General features: G+C 44.4%; 1 protein-coding gene and 1 pseudogene across 1 annotated transcript in view; both read right to left on the bottom strand.

Annotated features, from left to right (window-relative positions):
* The window catches only part of LOC149468155 (uncharacterized), a 104,938-nt gene that overhangs the window by 66,785 nt on the left and 17,406 nt on the right, over window positions 1-20,747 (bottom strand).
* LOC149468156 (uncharacterized) lies at window positions 1,398-18,927 on the bottom strand (annotated as a pseudogene).

Below are 20,747 nucleotides of genomic sequence, written 5' to 3'. Positions count from 1 at the left end.
GTTAAAGCACATCTTGTTCATTTCAAATCCATTGTGGTTGTGTATAGAGCCAAAAATGTTAGAATTGTGTCCATGTCCCATTATTTATGGACCTGACTGTATATTATTACACACTGTACAGTATTCTCTCTCCGCCCTCTACATTGTAACCCCCCCGGGACACCCCCCATGTGTACATCTGGAGGTCATCTTTCCAGAATCATTCCAATGATATAACAAACACCCCCAGATTAATACAACACATGTACTGGTGGTCCAATCAGAACCCTCCAGGCCCCAGCAGTGCCCCCAGCCCTGAATTCTCTCCAATGGAACTCTCCAGTGAAATCTCTTCTCATCAATTACTAGCCGGATTCTCTCTATTACCTCCTGTATGTACAAAACTCCCCCAAATCTCTCCCCTCCTCACCATCCACTAGAAATTGGAGGAATTGTTTCTTCTTCCTGAAATCCAGACCTAGAGAGGGATAGAAAAGAACCAACAAACCCCACAAAGTCTTTTTATAGAGATTTATTCCATCAAATCCAAACTATTCTACACATATTTATTCCATGGAATATGAAGAGATTTTTCTATCAATAATCCCATCAAATCTGCGTGTTTATTGGACTTTATTCCCAGCAATAATCAATCAGGAATCCATGCCAGCAATCATCAGATCAATAGGAATGTTTCCAATATCCAGTGATCACGGTTTGATCCTCCAACATAACCAGTGCACAGAATGATAAATCTATCCCATGAAATGGATCTTATTGATTGGTTGATGTCATTGATTGATCTATTGATTCCCTTCTATGATAGAATAGATTGATTTCTCCATGTATTGATCATCCTCTCCATATATCTCTTCACCTTGTCTAACATCATACAAATCCTGAATGCTATAAATCTCAGTCCTGTCCATGAATTGTATGTGACTCGGGTCTTTATAATACCATATACTGGACTGTTACTTCATTCCCTATTTTTATATCGTCTTCTTACACCTGTCCTGATGAAGTGACACTTTGAAGCCATGAAACGCGTTGATGGTGTATTTTACATTCACTTGTCCAGTAAACACCGACCTTCTGAAGAAAACATTTCAGAGTTTCCTCCTTTACTATGGGCTCCTCTGCTGACCTCACCCTCATTTTTTCTTGGGGTGAAAGTTCTCCACCGGGATCCAAATCCTGCTTAGTATATGATGATCCGGAATTCCCTGATGACCATGGAGGGTGACCACCCATTGACTTCAGTGAGGAGACGGACATATTCTCCACAAGTCCTCAGATAGGTTGTCTGATCCCTGGATGGGTTCCCCACAACCTCCCAGATGTGAGTCCATGCACCGTACGTCTCCCCATCTTCTAGAACCATCTCCCACCTTCTGGTATCCATCACTACACTCAGTCCCATCTCTCCCATGGTCTTTTATCCTCTTCTCCCATCTCCTGATGGTTTGGAGGATTTCTACATATTGCTCTCATGACAGGTCTACTTCATTTGTATGCAGAGGGGAGGGGGAGGAGTACACAGACTCCTCCCAGTGTTGGTTTATGAGGGGGACCTATAGGGTATTCTGCCCCGTCCAATCACAATAGCCAATGAGGAGCCCCCACTGTGTGCAGGTACCCCCCAGACATGAGACTGTCCTCCAATCTAGTTATTTCCTGATAGATCAGATGACAAAGTCATATCTATGAGGGTCTCTGTCATGTCTATGGGCCCCTTATTGTACTATAACCCATCCCCCTCCTGACCTGTACTGGGAAATATCCTGGCTGTGATTGGTGAGGACAATACTGCTGTTATCTCCAATATTGTTCTATGGGTGGGATTTGTAGGAAGATCCTGTACAGAGGCTCCTATTCATTCACAAAACTGAAGCCCAGGAAACACCCTTTACTATGCTTTAGTGAATGAACACAGGAGTGATTGGTATTAATCATTCACTCTGTTCATTCAGGAAGGGGCTGGTAAACATGGTAGGCCAACATCTTTCCATTCTGAACACCAAATTGATCTCCAACCCTAGCAGCAGCCAGTGTGGGGGGCAGGAGGGGAAGTCAGACAGCAGCACTGCACAGAGGGGGCTGGGGCATCGGTAGGAGGTCCCAGCACAGGGAGGGAGTTTTAGTGATGGGGAAGTATTTAGATATTTTGATCTCCTTGTGGCTCCCCTGCAGCAGCTGAAGCCAGTGGGAGGGGAAAGAAGCCAGAAGTAGGGGAGCCAAAGATGGATTGGTGCTGCAGGGGGAGGGGTGAATCAGTGCTGTGGGGGGATCAGTGCTGCGGGGGGATGTTAGAGTTGCAGGGAGCCATCTTAGAGGACAGGCAGAGGAGCGGTCAGTACAATATCACTACATCCATAGCAGGGAAAGGGTTCAAGTGCCACATAGGGACCATTTTTCAGTAACAACATTTTTCATCATCTCAATGGATCTTTGATGTGTGTGAAGACTAGACTTGTCTGAAAAACATTTCCTGCACTCTGGACAGGAATATGGCTTCTCCCCTGTGTGAGATCTCCGATGTGTGTAAAGATGAGACGTCATTGAAAAACATTTCCCGCACTCTGTCCAGGAATATGGCTTCTCCCCCGTGTGAGGTCTCTGTTTGCGCAGACTAGTCTACTCTGAAAAACGTTTCCCAAATTCAGGACAGGAATACAGTTTCTCTCCCGTGTGAGATCTCTGATGTGTGTGAAGACTGGACATGTCTGAAAAACATTTCCCGCACTCTGTCCAGGAATATGGCTTTGTTCCTGTGTAAGATCTGATGTTCACGCAGACTGGACTGCTCTGAAAAAGATTTCCTGCACTCAGGACAGGAATATGGCTTCTCCCCCGTGTGAGATCTCTGATGTTTGCGGAGAATAGACTTCTCTGAAAAACATTTCTTGCACTCAGGACAGGAATAAGGCTTCTCTCCTGTGTGAGATCTCTGATGTTTACGCAGACTAGACATCTGTGAAAAACATTTGCTACACTCAGGACAGGAATATGGCTTCTCCCCCGTGTGAGATCTCTGATGTGTGACAAGTTTTCCTTTTTCTACAAAACATTTCCCACACTCAGGACAAGAATACGGCTTCTCCCCCGTGTGAGATCGTTTATGCACATTAAGATTGTATGTAGAACAAAACCTCTTACCACACTCACTACAGGAATATGGCTTCTCTCCTGTGTGAGATCTCTGATGTGTGTAAAGACTGGACTTCACTGAAAAACATTTCCCGCACTCAGGACAGGAATATGGCTTCTCCCCCGTGTGAGATCTCTGATGTTTGCGCAGACTAGACTTCTCTGAAAAACATTTCCCGCACTCAGGACAGGAATACGGCTTCTCCCCTGTGTGAGATCTTTTATGTACATCAAGATTGTACTTAGAACAGAAACCCTTCCCGCACTCAGTACAGGAGAAGCTCTTCCCTGTTGGAAGGCCGGCCCGGTCCCGCACAGTCTGAGGTTCCTCAGGATACGAGGAATCCGATGGTCCATCTACACTCGGTGGTGCCGGATGGACATTGGAGGGAGCCGAGTTTTCTCCTGGACTATACTGTGTGATGTCCTCATCTTCTACTTTCCAGTCTGGAGACAAAGTGAGACAATCCTCGGAGGTTTTCCTCATCTCCCGGCCATTGACTAAAATACAAAGACAAAGAGGATTACTAGACAGGAGCTGATTGGTTCCCCCAAACCAGGACTCCGCCCACATCAGGCAGCTTGGTCTCTGAGAAGCTTACAATTCCACCCTCAAGGGAACTAGGAAATGGCTCCTCTGATCTGCTACCAGGTCATTTCTTTATTCATGGACCTTAGTCAGAGAGTGAGGAAACAACCAGAACTGTCTTTTATAGGAGGGACAGTGATGAGGGGATTATAGGACGAGGGTCCCCACCCCCTCTATCACTCATCACCATCTTCCCAACACAAGAAGTACTGCACTTCCTTATTTACTCCATGATTTAGTCATGAAGAACAGCAGGGCTGAGCCCCACCAGAGGTCAGAGAGTGAGGATGGGGGGAGAACAACCAAGATGAAGACTGGACTGATCCTGAAGACCACCATCATTGGGGTATTGACTCCTCCCTCATTATCACTTTCTATTAAAGGGTCCAAAGTTGGAGGATGTTATCACATTATTATCACCATGTAAAAGTCTGTGCTCCAATCACATCATCCGATATAAAATGTCCAGCTGGTAGGAAATGGGGGGGAACAAAAGAGAATCCATATTATGTGTGTATACACCGCGTTCCAAATTATTATGCAAATTTAAGTGTCACAAAGATGAAATATTTTGTTTTTCAGTGTAACTCATGGATGGCATTGTGTGTCAGGGCTCTTTTGATCACTGAAAACAATCTCGGACACCTGTGATAATTAGATTGGCCGGTGAGCCCAATTTCAGGACAAACTACTAAAGGAGGGTGTTCCACATTATTAAGCAGAGCGCCATTTTCAAGCAATATGGGGAAGAAAAAGGATCTCTCTGCTGCTGGAAAGAGTGAAATAGTTCGATGCCTTGGACGAGGGATGAAAACATTCGATATTTCACGAAAACGTAAGCGTGATCATCGCACTATGAAGAGGCTGATTCAGAGCAGACGGGTTGGTGCAGATAAAGGCACATTGAGGAAGATTTCTGCCAGATCCATGCATCGGATCAAGAGAGCAGCTGCTAAAATCCCATTACATAGCAGCAAACAGATATTTGAAGCTAATTTAGATGTTAACCGCGCTCTAATATCCACAAAACGAATGGATCACAAGTGCTATTTGCTTATAAATAAAATATGAGAATAAATATGAGAATAAATGGTGTATCATTGAAATATGTGAAAACATATAAATTAATATTAAAAGTGGCTAATTATATAAAATCATGCATATCATATTATTCCATCACAAAATGTGAAATCCTTGTGACAAATGTGCAAATTTTCCCTCAGTGCAAAACATGTAATTTGATATATAAAATTCAAAAGTGGATGAAAAGTGATAAATAAAAAAATTATATATAGAGAATAATAAAAATATTTATTTATCACTTTTCATCCACTTTTGAATTTTATATATCAAATTACATGTTTTGCACTGAGGGAAAATTTGCACATTTGTCACAAGGATTGCACATTTTGTGATGGAATAATATGATATGCATGATTTTATATAATTAGCCACTTTTAATATTAATTTATATGTTTTCACATATTTCAATCATGATACACCATTTATTCTCACATTTTATTTATTTATAAGCACATAGCACTTTTGGTATACTTGGACAGAGGGGTGGCGGTGGACGTGGTATACTTGGACAGAGGGGTGGCGGTGGACGTGGTATACTTGGACAGAGGGGTGGCAGTGGACGTGGTATACTTGGACAGAGGGGTGGTGGTGGATGTGGTATACTTGGACAGAGGGGTGGCGGTGGACGTGGTATACTTGGACAGAGGGGTGGCAGTGGACGTGGTATACTTGGACAGAGGGGTGGCAGTGGACGTGGTATACTTGGACAGAGGGGTGGTGGTGGACGTGGTATACTTGGACAGAGGGGTGGCGGTGGATGTGGTATACTTGGACAGAGGGGTGGTGGTGGACGTGGTATACTTGGACAGAGGGGTGGCGGTGGGCGTGGTATACTTGGACAGAGGGGTGGCGGTGGGCGTGGTATACTTGGTGTCACGTTGTAGAAGTCTGCCAATTATTAATCCCCTTATTAATGTCTTGTATCACATGCCCCTCAGCATCCCGCTCTGTATTGTTCCAATTGTCCCCTGTGTCACTTGGCCAAATGGCCTAATTCAATTACATTGGGCCCCCTCCCTCCCAGCCAGCTTGCTGCCAGCTCACTGCACACCTCCTTTCATCTATGTGGACATCAGCCCTGCCTCTCAGGATGTCCCTGTCACCAGCCCGATTCATCCCTGGGGTCTAGTGTTCCCCCCTCCACCTCTCCTCTTGCAGCTGTGAGATGAGAGGTGTGACTACCACCACCCTGTCCTGTCTCTCCATCTCTCTCCTTGTAGAAGTGCAAACCTCCCACAGGGATGGCCTGAGCTCAGGTGTCTGACGCCATCTCAGCCCTGACACCCACAGCATGGGCAGGCGGAGTTCCCATGATTGCAGATGTCCTGGAACAAAGGTCGTGCTTATGAGAGCATGACCCCTGCCCAGGGGGCATGCCTCATTGCTGGGCAACAAGGCACACCAACGCTGGCCCGGCCCCAGTTGCCAAGGCGACCGGGAAGGGTCTCCTATCAGCTTAAGAGGCTGGTGCCGGGTGCATTCCATTGTGCAGTCATCAAAGGATCCCAAGCTGTGGCAGGACCTTTGAGACTAGACTCTGCAAGCCCACCCCCCGCCTCAAAGAGACCCCATTTGGACAGAGGGGTGGCGGTGGATGTGGTATACTTGGACAGAGGGGTGGACGTGGTATACTTGGACAAGGTACGGGGGATATGATCACCATGTATAATACATAAGGGGGGATATGATCTCCATGTATAATACATAAGGGGGGATATGATCACCATGTATAATACATAAGGGGGGATATGATCTCCATGTATAATACATAAGGGGGGATATGATCTCCATGTATAATACATAAGGGGGGGATATGATCTCCATGTATAATACATAAGGGGGGGATATGATCTCCATGTATAATACATAAGGGGGATATGATCTCCATGTATAATACATAAGGGGGGGATATGATCTCCATGTATAATACATAAGGGGGGGGGATATGATCTCCATGTATAATACATAAGGGGGGGATATGATCTCCATGTATAATACATAAGGGGGGGATATGATCTCCATGTATAATACATAAGGGGGGGATATGACCTCCATGTATAATACATAAGGGGGGGATATGACCTCCATGTATAATACATAAGGGGGGATATGACCTCCATGTATAATACATAAGGGGGGGATATGATCTCCATGTATAATACATAAGGGGGGGATATGACCTCCATGTATAATACATAAGGGGGGGATATGACCTCCATGTATAATGCATAAGGGGGGATATGACCTCCATGTATAATGCATAAGGGGGGATATGACCTCCATGTATAATACATAAGGGGGGATATGATCTCCATGTATAATACATAAGGGGGATATGATCTCCATGTATAATATATAAGAGGGGGACATGATCTCCATGTATAATACATAAGAGGGGGATATGATCTCCATGTATAATACATAAGGGGGGATATCATCTCCATGTATAATACAGAAGGGGGATATCATCTCCATGTATAATACATAAGGGGGGATATGATCTCCATGTATAATACATAAGGGGGGATATGATCTCCATGTATAATACATAAGGGGGGGATATGATCTCCATGTATAATACATAAGGGGGATATGATCTCCATGTATAATACATAAGGGGGATATGATCTCCATGTATAATACATCGGACCCTCACTACTTCCATCTCCCCACCTCCTCCTGATACTCCACTCTCCCACCGACCCACACATCACCACTAACAGACTCACACGCTCTTCCACATCCCACTCCCATGCCACCTTTCTCACCCTTCTCCTTACCTCTGGGGATATCTCCCCGATCCCTGGCCCCTCACTCACCCACTAGGCCCCCTCCTAGTCCCACAAACCACTGCAACCCCCTAAACATTATACCTGTTCCCCTCCTCCCCGCATCTACCCCTCCACTCTCAGTTGCACTCCTGAATGCCCGATCGGTTTGTAACAAGCTCACTGCCATCCATGACCTCTATCTCCCACTCCCTCAACCTCCTAACGGTCACCGAAACCTGGATCCAGGCCACCGACTCCACCTCCCCTGCGACACTCTCCTATGGAGGTTTTGTCTGGTCCCATTCAACCAGACCGAGCGGTCGTAGAGGCGGTGGGGGTCGGCATGCTCTTGTCACCGCTGAGCACCTTCCAGGTTCTCCCAAACACCCCTCTCTATCCTTCTCCTCCTTCGAGGCCCACTGCATCCGACTCTTCTCCCCCACCCCTCTGAGGATTGCAGTAATCTATCGGCCTCCTGGCTACCCTTCTTCCTCTCCTCTGAGCTACCCACCATCATCCTTGGAGACTTCAATATCCCTATCAATGTCAACAACCCGGCTACATCCCAACTCCTCCACTTAACCTCTTCTTTTGCACTCACACAGTCCTGCACCCACACCAATGGGAACACCCTGGACCTCGTTTTCTCCCATCTCTGCACCCCCCACAACCTCACAAACACCCCTTTCACTCTCTATGACCACAACCTCATTACATTCTCCATCTCCCTGTCCTCTGCCACCTCCCCCCCAAACGTCAAACCATCACTAGCCGTAACCTCCGCAACCTGAACCCGGCTCCTCTCCACTCTGCAGCTGACCGTCTGTACGACAGTATCCTTCCACTGTCATGCCCTGACCTGGCCACTGCTGCGTGTAACGACTCTCTATCAGCTGCCTCAGACTCTTTAGCACCCCTAATAAAACGTAGCATTAGATCCAGACCGCTTCAACCCTGGCAGAACAACCACACTAAACGACGCAGTCGCACGCTGGAGCAATTATGGTGCAAAACCAGATCCTCTCGAGCATTCACCTTCTACAAATCTGCCCTCCTCACCTACACCTCCCTTCACGCAGCCAAAATAGCATACTTTGTAACCCTCATCAATACCTCTCCTCCAGTCCTCACCGGATCTTCTCTACTTTCAACTCCCTGCTCTCTCCTCCCCACCCCCACCCAGTACCTCACTCACCGCCCTTGAGATTGCCAATCACTTCCAAAAAAAGATCTACACAATCCGTAGGGACATCGCCAATACTCAGACTTCCATCCCACCTAGCCTCCCTCCCATGATAACCCCCTCAACACTCCCCTCCTCTGACCTCACAACTGCCCTTACCCCCACCACACCTAACACCCCGCACACTAAAACCCCCCCAACACTCCACTCCTTTGGCCTTGCTAGCACTGAAGAGGTCACTAAGGTCTTCTCCCTAGCCAACTTCACCACCTGCCCCCTTGACCCTGTTTCCACACAACTCCTCTGGTCAACCTCCTCCTCCATCCTATGCTCCCTCACCACATCTTCAATCTCTCCCTCTCTACTGGCGCATTCCCCTCTCCCCTAAAGCACGCACACATCATCCCCATACTCAAAAAACCCTCCCTGGACCCCACCGACCTGAACAACCTTAGACCCATCTCCCTGCTGCCATTTACATCCAAACTCCTCAAGCGCTTAGTCTATAATCGCCTGAGTTCTCACCTCACCAACAACAACCACCTCGATCCCCTACAGTCCGGCTTCCGTCCCCTACACTCCACCGAAACCGCCTTACTCAAACTCTCCAACGACCTGCTAACCAACAAAGCCAATGGCCACTACTCAGTCCTCCTACTCCTAGACCTCTCCACAGTCTTTGACACAGTTGACCACCCCCTCCTCCATAAACTATACTCCCTTGGCATCAGAGACTCCTGGCTCTCCTCCTACCTATCCCAACGCTCCTTCGGTGTTACCTATAATGCTGCCACCTTCCCTTCTCTGTTGGGGTCCCCCAAGGCTCTGTCCTCGGGCCCCTTCTCTCCATCTACACCTCCTCCCTTGGCCAACTCATACACTCCCACGGCTTTAGCTACCACCTGTACGCCGATGATATGCAAATCTGCCTCTCTACCCCTCGCCTCACCCCTTCAGTCTTCGCCCAAATCACTTGCCTACTGAACAATATATCAGACTGGATGTCACTCCACTTCCTCAAATTAAACCTTTCCAAAACCGAGCTCCTAGTTTTCCCCCCAGGCTGCCCCCCCAACCTCTCCATCACAATCAATAATGCCACCATCAGTCCCACCCTACCCTCCCCACCTTTAGTTGCACCCTGAAAACCCATCTATTCAGGGAAGCCAACCCCTCCCTCACCTAACAGCCGATCTCCTCCACTCCTCCTACCACTCCATCCCCCACAGCCACTTCCTCCTGTACCACTATCCCCTCCCTCCTAGATTGTAAGCTCCAAGGAGCAGGGCCCTCGAACCCCTCGTGTATTGTATTGTTACTGTATTGTCTCATATACTGTCCCCCACTATAATGTACAGCGCTGAGCAAACTTTTTGGCGCTATATAAATACTGTATAATAATAATAATAATAATAATAATAAGGGGGATATAATCTCCATGTATAATACATAAGGGGGGATATGATCTCCATGTATAATACATAAGGGGGGGATATGATCTCCATGTATAATACATAAGGGGGGATATGATCACCATGTATAATACATAAGGGGGGATATAATCTCCATGTATAATACATAAGGGGGGATATGATCTCCATGTATAATACATAAGGGGGGGATATGATCTCCATGTATAATACATAAGGGGGGATATGATCTCCATGTATAATACATAAGGGGGGATATGATCTCCATGTATAATACATAAGGGGGGATATAATCTCCATGTATAATACATAAGGGGGGGATATGATCTCCATGTATAATACATAAGGGGGGGATATGATCTCCATGTATAATACATAAGGGGGGATATGATCTCCATGTATAATACATAAGGGGGGGATATGATCTCCATGTATAATACATAAGGGGGGTATGATCACCATGTATAATACATAAGGGGGGATATGATCTCCATGTATAATACATAAGGGGGGATATGATATCCATGTATAATACATAAGGGGGGATATGATCACCATGTATAATACATAAGGGGGGGATATGATCTCCATGTATAATACATAAGGGGGGATATGATCTCCATGTATAATACATAAGGGGGGGTATGATCTCCATGTATAATACATAAGGGGGATATGATCTCCATGTATAATACATAAGGGGGGATATAATCTCCATGTATAATACATAAGGGGGGATATGATCTCCATGTATAATACATAAGGGGGGGATATGATCTCCATGTATAATACATAAGGGGGGATATGATCTCCATGTATAATACATAAGGGGGATATGATCTCCATGTATAATACATAAGGGGGGATATGATCTCCATGTATAATACATAAGGGGGATATGATCTCCATGTATAATACATAAGGGGGGGATATGATCTCCATGTATAATACATAAGGGGGGTATGATCACCATGTATAATACATAAGGGGGGATATGATCTCCATGTATAATACATAAGGGGGGATATGATCTCCATGTATAATACATAAGGGGGGGATATGATCTCCATGTATAATACATAAGGGGGGGATATGATCACCATGTATAATACATAAGGGGGGATATGATCTCCATGTATAATACATAAGGGGGGGATATGATCTCCATGTATAATACATAAGGGGGGATATGATCTCCATGTATAATACATAAGGGGGGATATGATCTCCATGTATAATACATAAGGGGGGATATGATCTCCATGTATAATACATAAGGGGGATATGATCTCCATGTATAATACATAAGGGGGGATATGATCTCCATGTATAATACATAAGGGGGATATGATCTCCATGTATAATACATAAGGGGGGGATATGATCTCCATGTATAATACATAAGGGGGGTATGATCACCATGTATAATACATAAGGGGGGATATGATCTCCATGTATAATACATAAGGGGGGATATGATCTCCATGTATAATACATAAGGGGGGGATATGATCTCCATGTATAATACATAAGGGGGGGATATGATCACCATGTATAATACATAAGGGGGGATATGATCTCCATGTATAATACATAAGGGGGGGATATGATCTCCATGTATAATACATAAGGGGGGATATGATCTCCATGTATAATACATAAGGGGGGATATGATCTCCATGTATAATACATAAGGGGGGATATGATCTCCATGTATAATACATAAGGGGGGTATGATCACCGTGTATAATACATAAGGGGGGGATATGATCTCCGTGTATAATACATAAGGGGGGGGGGGATATAATCTCCATGTATAATACATAATGGGGGGATATGATCTCCATGTATAATATATAAGGGGGATATGATCTCCATGTATAATACATAAGGGGGGGATATGATCTCCATGTATAATACATAAGGGGGGGATATGATCTCCATGTATAATACATAAGGGGGGGATATGATCTCCATGTATAATACATAAGGGGGGGATATGATCTCCATGTATAATACATAAGGGGGGGATATGATCTCCATGTATAATACATAAGGGGGGATATGATCACCATGTATAATACATAAGGGGGGATATAATCTCCATGTATAATACATAAGGGGGGATATGATCTCCATGTATAATACATAAGGGGGGGATATGATCTCCATGTATAATACATAAGGGGGGATATGATCTCCATGTATAATACATAAGGGGGGATATGATCTCCATGTATAATACATAAGGGGGGATATAATCTCCATGTATAATACATAAGGGGGGGATATGATCTCCATGTATAATACATAAGGGGGGGATATGATCTCCATGTATAATACATAAGGGGGGATATGATCTCCATGTATAATACATAAGGGGGGGATATGATCTCCATGTATAATACATAAGGGGGGTATGATCACCATGTATAATACATAAGGGGGGATATGATCTCCATGTATAATACATAAGGGGGGATATGATCTCCATGTATAATACATAAGGGGGGATATGATCTCCATGTATAATACATAAGGGGGGATATGATATCCATGTATAATACATAAGGGGGGATATGATCTCCATGTATAATACATAAGGGGGGGTATGATCTCCATGTATAATACATAAGGGGGATATGATCTCCATGTATAATACATAAGGGGGGATATAATCTCCATGTATAATACATAAGGGGGGATATGATCTCCATGTATAATACATAAGGGGGGGATATGATCTCCATGTATAATACATAAGGGGGGATATGATCTCCATGTATAATACATAAGGGGGATATGATCTCCATGTATAATACATAAGGGGGGATATGATCTCCATGTATAATACATAAGGGGGATATGATCTCCATGTATAATACATAAGGGGGGGATATGATCTCCATGTATAATACATAAGGGGGGTATGATCACCATGTATAATACATAAGGGGGGATATGATCTCCATGTATAATACATAAGGGGGGATATGATCTCCATGTATAATACATAAGGGGGGGATATGATCTCCATGTATAATACATAAGGGGGGGATATGATCACCATGTATAATACATAAGGGGGGATATGATCTCCATGTATAATACATAAGGGGGGGATATGATCTCCATGTATAATACATAAGGGGGGATATGATCTCCATGTATAATACATAAGGGGGGATATGATCTCCATGTATAATACATAAGGGGGGATATGATCTCCATGTATAATACATAAGGGGGGTATGATCACCGTGTATAATACATAAGGGGGGGATATGATCTCCGTGTATAATACATAAGGGGGGGGGGGATATAATCTCCATGTATAATACATAATGGGGGGATATGATCTCCATGTATAATATATAAGGGGGATATGATCTCCATGTATAATACATAAGGGGGGGATATGATCTCCATGTATAATACATAAGGGGGGGATATGATCTCCATGTATAATACATAAGGGGGGGATATGATCTCCATGTATAATACATAAGGGGGGGATATGATCTCCATGTATAATACATAAGGGGGGGATATGATCTCCATGTATAATACATAAGGGGGGATATGATCTCCATGTATAATACATAAGGGGGGGATATGATCTCCATGTATAATACATAAGGGGGGGATATGATCTCCATGTATAATACATAAGGGGGGGATATGATCTCCATGTATAATACATGAGGGGGGATATGATCTCCATGTATAATACATAAGGGGGGATATGATCTCCATGTATAATACATAAGGGGGGATATGATCTCCATGTATAATACATAAGGGGGATATGATCTCCATGTATAATACATAAGGGGGATATGATCTCCATGTATAATACATAAGGGGGGGATATGATCTCCATGTATAATACATAAGGGGGGATATGATCTCCATGTATAATACATAAGGGGGGATATGATCTCCATGTATAATACATAAGGGGGGGATTGCTGTAGGAAAGTCCTGGATTCTTTCTTGGATACACAGAATATAACTGGATATAACATTTATAGGGAAAGTTGATCCAGGGTATATCCAATTGCCTCTCGGGGGGTAAGGAAGGAATTGTTTCCCCTGCAGGAGCAGATTGGATCGTGCTTTGCTGGGTTTTTGCCTTCTGGTGGATCAGCTGTGGGTGTCGGATTATAACTTTTATTTTTAATGGTTTAACTAGATGGAATGTCTTTTTTCAGCCAGACTAACTATGTAACTATGTAGGTCCCACACCGCTGCCTCCCATCCCCTGAGACTGCACTCAGTGACTTGGGTCTGAGGCACTACAGACATATCCCTCCACCCGGCACAGCCAGCAGATAACAGAGAAGGTCCCCTGGAAGAGTCAGGCACAAGGCAGGAGACCCCAGTCACATGTCCTGGGTGCCTACATTATGCAATGCTTATAGGAAAAATCAACATTTTCCTGCCAGCTGAACCCCAGAACCTCCATAAATCCAGTCTAGAGACATAAATTGTGTCTGCAGCACAGAGAAGGAAGATTATCCGAGAGAAATCCAGGAATACAGGATGGGGAACACAGCTCAGGAAAGTGACCAGGGGATTACAGGCTGATATCACCCAGTCCCCGCCCTACTCTGGACCAATCAGTGAGCAGTATGGGTGGAGGAATGGATTTAGTGTTCATGACCCACCTGTGCTGATCTCTGTAGGAGTGTCCTCCTCTATAAATGTCCCCGTTATTCCATCCTCCTCCATAGACTGCTGATCATCCCTCACATACGCCTCTTCTTCTTCTGCTTTCACCTCAAATTCTATATCGATTGGATCTCCACTCTAAATCAAGGAAATGAGAGAAAATATCATCTGTAAATATAAGGTTAAAGAAAAAAAACTCCACACATTGTCTCTATGAATCCATATTCTAGATGCTCCATCCCACCAACCTTGCAATAGTGAGGGATGGTGTGACTTTCCTGTGTGGAATCCAGGGAATACTGAGGACGGGGACATCTCTCTGGTTGGTTCCAGGTATTAGGTGTTTCCATCATATCCTTGTGTCCTTCTGAAAACTCCTCCATCACTCCATACTCCTCATCCTCCTCTTTATACTCTTCTTTAACATCAATATTATCATCCCCGAGGATTCCACTCTGAAAGATATAATAAAACATTCATTGTAACAAACATGCTGTGTATAAATCACAACTACCAATAATTGTCATCATTAGAGATGAGCGAATTATTCAAAAATTCGATTCGGCTGATTCGGCTGATTCGGCGAATTTCAGGAAGAAATTCGATTCGATGCGAATTTATTCGCTACGAAGTTAACTTATAAAAAGGGTTTCTAGGCTTCAGAGAGCCTTTAAATTAGTGCAGAACACTGTACCTTTAATTTAAATGCCCTTGGAGATGAGGAAGGAGAAGGAGAAGGATGAGAAGAAGGAGAAGGATGAGAAGAAGGAGAAGGATGAGAAGAAGGAGAAGGATGAGAAGAAGGAGAAGGATGAGAAGATGGAGAAGGATGAGAAGATGGAGAAGGAGAAGGATGAGAAGATGGAGAAGGAGAAGGATGAGAAGAAGGAGAAGGATGATGAGAAGAAGGAGAAGGATGATGAGAAGAAGGAGAAGGATGATGAGAAGAAGGAGAAGGATGAGAAGAAGGAGAAGGATGAGAAGCAGGAGAAGGATGAGAAGAAGGAGAAGGATGAGAAGGATGAGAAGGATGAGAAGGAGGAGAAGAAGGAGAAGAAGGAGAAGGATGAAGGAGAAGGATGAAGGAGAAGGATGAGAAGAAGGAGAAGAAGGAGAAGGATGAGAAGAAGGAGAAGAAGGAGAAGGATGAGAAGAAGGAGAAGGATGAGAAGAAGGAGAAGGATGAGAAGAAGGAGAAGGATGAGAAGAAGGAGAAGGATGAGAAGAAGGAGAAGGATGAGAAGAAGGAGAAGGAGAAGGATGAGAAGAAGGAGAAGGAGAAGGATGAGAAGAAGGAGAAGGATGAGAAGAAGGAGAAGGATGAGAAGAAGGAGAAGGATGAGAAGAAGGAGAAGGATGAGAAAAAGGATGAGAAGAAGGAGAAGGATGAGAAAAAGGATGAGAAGAAGGAGAAGGATGAGAAAAAGGATGAGAAGAAGGATGAGAAGAAGGAGAAGGATGAGAAGAAGGAGAAGGATGAGAAGAAGGAGAAGGATGAGAAGAAGGAGAAGGATGAGAAGCAGGAGAAGGATGAGAAGAAGGAGAAGGATGAGAAGAAGGAGAAGGATGAGAAGAAGGAGAAGGATGAGAAGAAGGAGAAGGATGAGAAGAAGGAGAAGGATGAGAAGAAGGAGAAGGATGAGAAGAAGGAGAAGGATGAGAAGAAGGAGAAGGATGAGAAGAAGGAGAAGGATGAGAAGAAGGAGAAGGATGAGAAGAAGGATGAGAAGAAGGATGAGAAGAAGGATGAGAAGAAGGATGAGAAGAAGGATGAGAAGAAGGATGAGAAGAAGGAGAAGGATGAGAAGAAGGAGAAGGATGAGAAGAAGGATGAGAAGAAGGAGAAGGATGAGAAGAAGGATGAGAAGAAGGAGAAGGATGAGAAGAAGGATGAGAAGAAGGAGAAGGATGAGAAGAAGGATGAGAAGAAGGAGAAGGATGAGAAGAAGGAGAAGGAGAAGGATGAGAAGAAGGAGAAGGAGAAGGATGAGAAGAAGGAGAAGGAGAAGGATGAGAAGAAGGAGAAGGATGAGAAGAAGGAGAAGGAGAAGGATGAGAAGAAGGAGAAGGAGAAGGATGAGAAGAAGGAGAAGGATGAGAAGAAGGAGAAGGATGAGAAGAAGGAGAAGGATGAGAAGAAGGAGAAGGATGAGAAGAAGGAGAAGGATGAGAAGAAGGAGAAGGATGAGAAGAAGGAGAAGGATGAGAAGAAGGAGAAGGATGAGAAGAAGGAGAAGGATGAGAAGAAGGAGAAGGAGAAGGATGAGAAGGAGAAGGATGAGAAGAAGGATGAGAAAAAGGATGAGAAGAAGGAGAAGGATGAGAAGTAGGATGAGAAGAAGGAGCAGGATGAGAAGAAGGAGAAGGATGAGAAGAAGGAGAAGGATGAGAAGAAGGAGAAGGATGAGAAGAAGGAGGATGAGAAGAAGAAGAAGGATGAGAAGAAGGATGAGAAGAAGGATGAGAAGAAGGAGAAGGATGAGAAGAAGGAGAAGGATGAGAAGAAGGACAGTTCTGTGACAGTTTCTGTCTATTTCTGACAGTTCTGTGACATTCACTCCATACAGCGGTTGAAACATTGTATCTATTTGTTTCCATAAATGACATTCTGCAGATACACTTAGAGGAGCTCTGCAGATACACTTTTTGCCGGCTTGGAATTATTCTTATTTTCATCCTACTTCTTCTTCTTCTTCTTCATCCTCATCCTCAGAAGAAGAAGAAGAGGATGAGGATGAAGAGGAAGAAGAAGAAGAAGTAGGATGAAAATAAGAAGAATTCCAAGCCGGCAAAAAGTGTATCTGCAGAGCTCCTCTATTCTGCAGATACACTTAGAGGAGCTCTGCAGATACACTTTTTGCCGGCTTGGAATTATTCTTATTTTCATCCTACTTCTTCTTCTTCTTCATCCTCATCCTCTTCTTCTTCTGAGGATGAGGATGAAGAAGAAGAAGTAGGATGAAAATAAGAATTCCAAACCGGCAAAAAGTGTATCTGCAGAGTTCCTCTATTTCTGACAGTTCTCTGACAGCTCCTTCACATGTACAGCGGTTGAAACATCTGTTTCCGAATAAAAACATCTGTATCCTAAATGGAAACTAATAGATACAATGTTTCAACCGCTGTACATGTGAAGGAACTGTCAGAGAAATGTCAGAAATAGCGGAGCTCTCTGCAGGGACACTTTTGCCGGCTGATCGGGAAAAATCCGATTCGCGCACCCGAAGTAGGCAAATATTCGGATTCGCCGCGAATCGAATTTTTCCTGAAATTCGTATCGAATTCCGGTTCGCCTGGTTCGATTCGCTCATCTCTAGTCATCATCTACCTGATAATGGTGAGGGATGGTGTGACCTTCCTGTGTGGAATCCCGGGAATACAGAGGACGGGGACATCTCTTTGGTGGGTTCCTGTAGCTGGATGACTCCACCAGGGTGTCCTGGTACAGATCTTTGTGTTCTCTTAGAAGCTCTGACTCCTCCATCCCCCCATCCTCATCCTCCTCCTCTTTTATCTCTTCTTTAGCCTCAACTTTAGGATCTCTCAGGTTTCCACTCTGAATATATAATAAAAATGCCATCAATGGTAACAATGCAGATAATGTACAGATCCTAATGATACTATCAGTGATTGTTCCTCATCTACCTGATGATGGTGAGGGATGGTGTGACCTTCCTGTGTGGAATCCCGGGAATACAGAGGACGGGGACATCTCTCTGGTGGGTTCCCATGACTGGATCCATCTGTAGGAAACACACACACTGACTGAATCCATTGTTTCTATGTGTTTATCAGATGATGGGGGATCTAGGTGGATCCTCTGTACTGCTCTCTCCTTTACAATAAAGTCTCCTCTTACCCGGTGATGTGAGGGGCGGCTGATTGTCCATCATGACGTCCTTGTAGAGATCCTTGTGTCCTTCTAAATATTGATGTGTATCATCATCTGCTGGGGATAAAAGACATCCCAGTGACTATGGAGGAAGAGGACGTACATGATGGGGGGTTACTGGGTGTAAAAAGAACATAACATCTTATTACCTCCTCTGTTGCCATGTCCACCAACATCTCCAATCTCATTCAACCACATGGCAAAGCCTGCCTTTATTCCAAATGACTTCCTGTCTGTTCCTGTCTTCACTTCCTGTTTGTTCTTGACATCACTTCCTGTCTGTATTCCATAATGAAGTCCTGTCTAGGTAGTAGAAATGAGATCACCATCTTGTGGATTTCAGAGGAACTGCAGCCCCAAGAAATGTACCTTAATAACAATTCCTGCATTGTATCTACCTTACAGAGATATCAGGGAGGTGCCAAAATAACTAAAAAAAGTAAGAAACAATAAACCTAACTCTTATGCAACCAACTGTTTAAAAAAGATATTTTACTACAGACAGAAAAGAGTTAAAGACGCAGAACACAAGATAAAAACAAAGGTATACATAATAATAAAAGAGACCTCCAAAATCAGACTACCCAGAATGTCCTGTCCTTCATATCAGAGAGAGACAGACTACCCAGAATGTCCCTTCCTTCATATCAGAGAGAGACAGACTACCCAGAATGTCCCATCCTTCATATCAGAGACCGAGACAGACTACTCAGAATGTGGCAGAATGGGGCAGCACAGTGGCTAAATCAGGGGTCTGCAACCTTTAAGACATAAAGAGCCACTAGGACCCGTTTCCGAGAGGGAAAAAAAGACTGGGAGCCGCAAAACCATTGCAACATTTAAAACAAATCCGAAACTGCATATATTGCAAAAAGCGCTCTGGTCATGAAGGGGGTTTAAGGGCCCAGTAAGCAAAGGGTTAATCAGGGCCACAGTGTATCGTCATAATCACAATCATAGCCTTAGGTCAGTGGTGGGCAACCTTTTTTTTCAACTGAGCCAAATCTCGCCAAAACCACGATTAAAATTTATTTTGAGAGAAACATTTTTAAAACTGAAAATACATCCCACATATAGTAATTCATCCCCCATAGTAATTCATCCCCCATATAGTAATTCATCCCCCATATAGTAATTCATCCCACATATAGTAATTCATCCCCCATATAGTAATTCATCCCCCATAGTAATTCATCCCCCATATAGTAATTCATCCCCCATATAGTAATTCATCCCCCATAGTAATTCATCCCCCATATAGTAATTCATCCCCCATAGTAATTCATCCCCCATAGTAATTCATCCCCCATAGTAATTCATCCCCCATATAGTAATTCATCCCCCATAGTAATTCATCCCCCATATAGTAATTCATCCCCATATAGTAATCCATCCCCCATATAGTAATTCATCCCCCATAGTAATTCATCCCCCATATAGTAATTCATCCCCCATAGTAATTCATCCCCCATATAGTAATTCATCCCCCTTATAGTAGTTCATTCCCCATATTGTGTCAATTCACTTACCTTTGCTCCGCGCGTTCCTCTCGCCGTGTTCCCGCGCCGTTCTGGTCTTCAGGGCGGACTGTGAGAGGAGAGGAGTTCGTCACGCTGCCCCGCCTACATCCTGACAGCCAATGTTTGCCAGCGGGCACCCGGCACACAGAAGAGCTGCATTAAAAGAGCCGTGGCTTGCCGACCACTGAGCCTATTGCCTGTCACCTGGTGGGCAGTGTGCTCCGGAGCTGCAGGAAAGGTGAAAAAGAGCCGCATGCGGCTCCGGAGGCGCGGGTTGCCGACACCCGGGCTAAATTGTTAGCACACCCGCCTGGCAGTACTAGGGTCGTTGGTTCGAATCCCAGCCATGGCACCACCTGCCTGGAGTTTGCATGTTCTCCCTGTGCCTGCGTGGGTTTCCTATGGGTACTCCGGTTTCCTCCCATACCTCAAAGACATGCCGGTAGGTTAATTGGATCCTGTCTAAATTGTCCCTA

The sequence above is a fragment of the Staurois parvus genome, unplaced genomic scaffold (assembly GCF_062004578.1).
Source record: "Staurois parvus isolate SC_StPar_1 unplaced genomic scaffold, SC_StPar_1.0 ptg000092l, whole genome shotgun sequence".
In the NCBI taxonomy this organism is placed as follows: domain Eukaryota; kingdom Metazoa; phylum Chordata; class Amphibia; order Anura; family Ranidae; genus Staurois; species Staurois parvus.
This window is presented reverse-complemented; position numbering and strand designations above follow the sequence as displayed.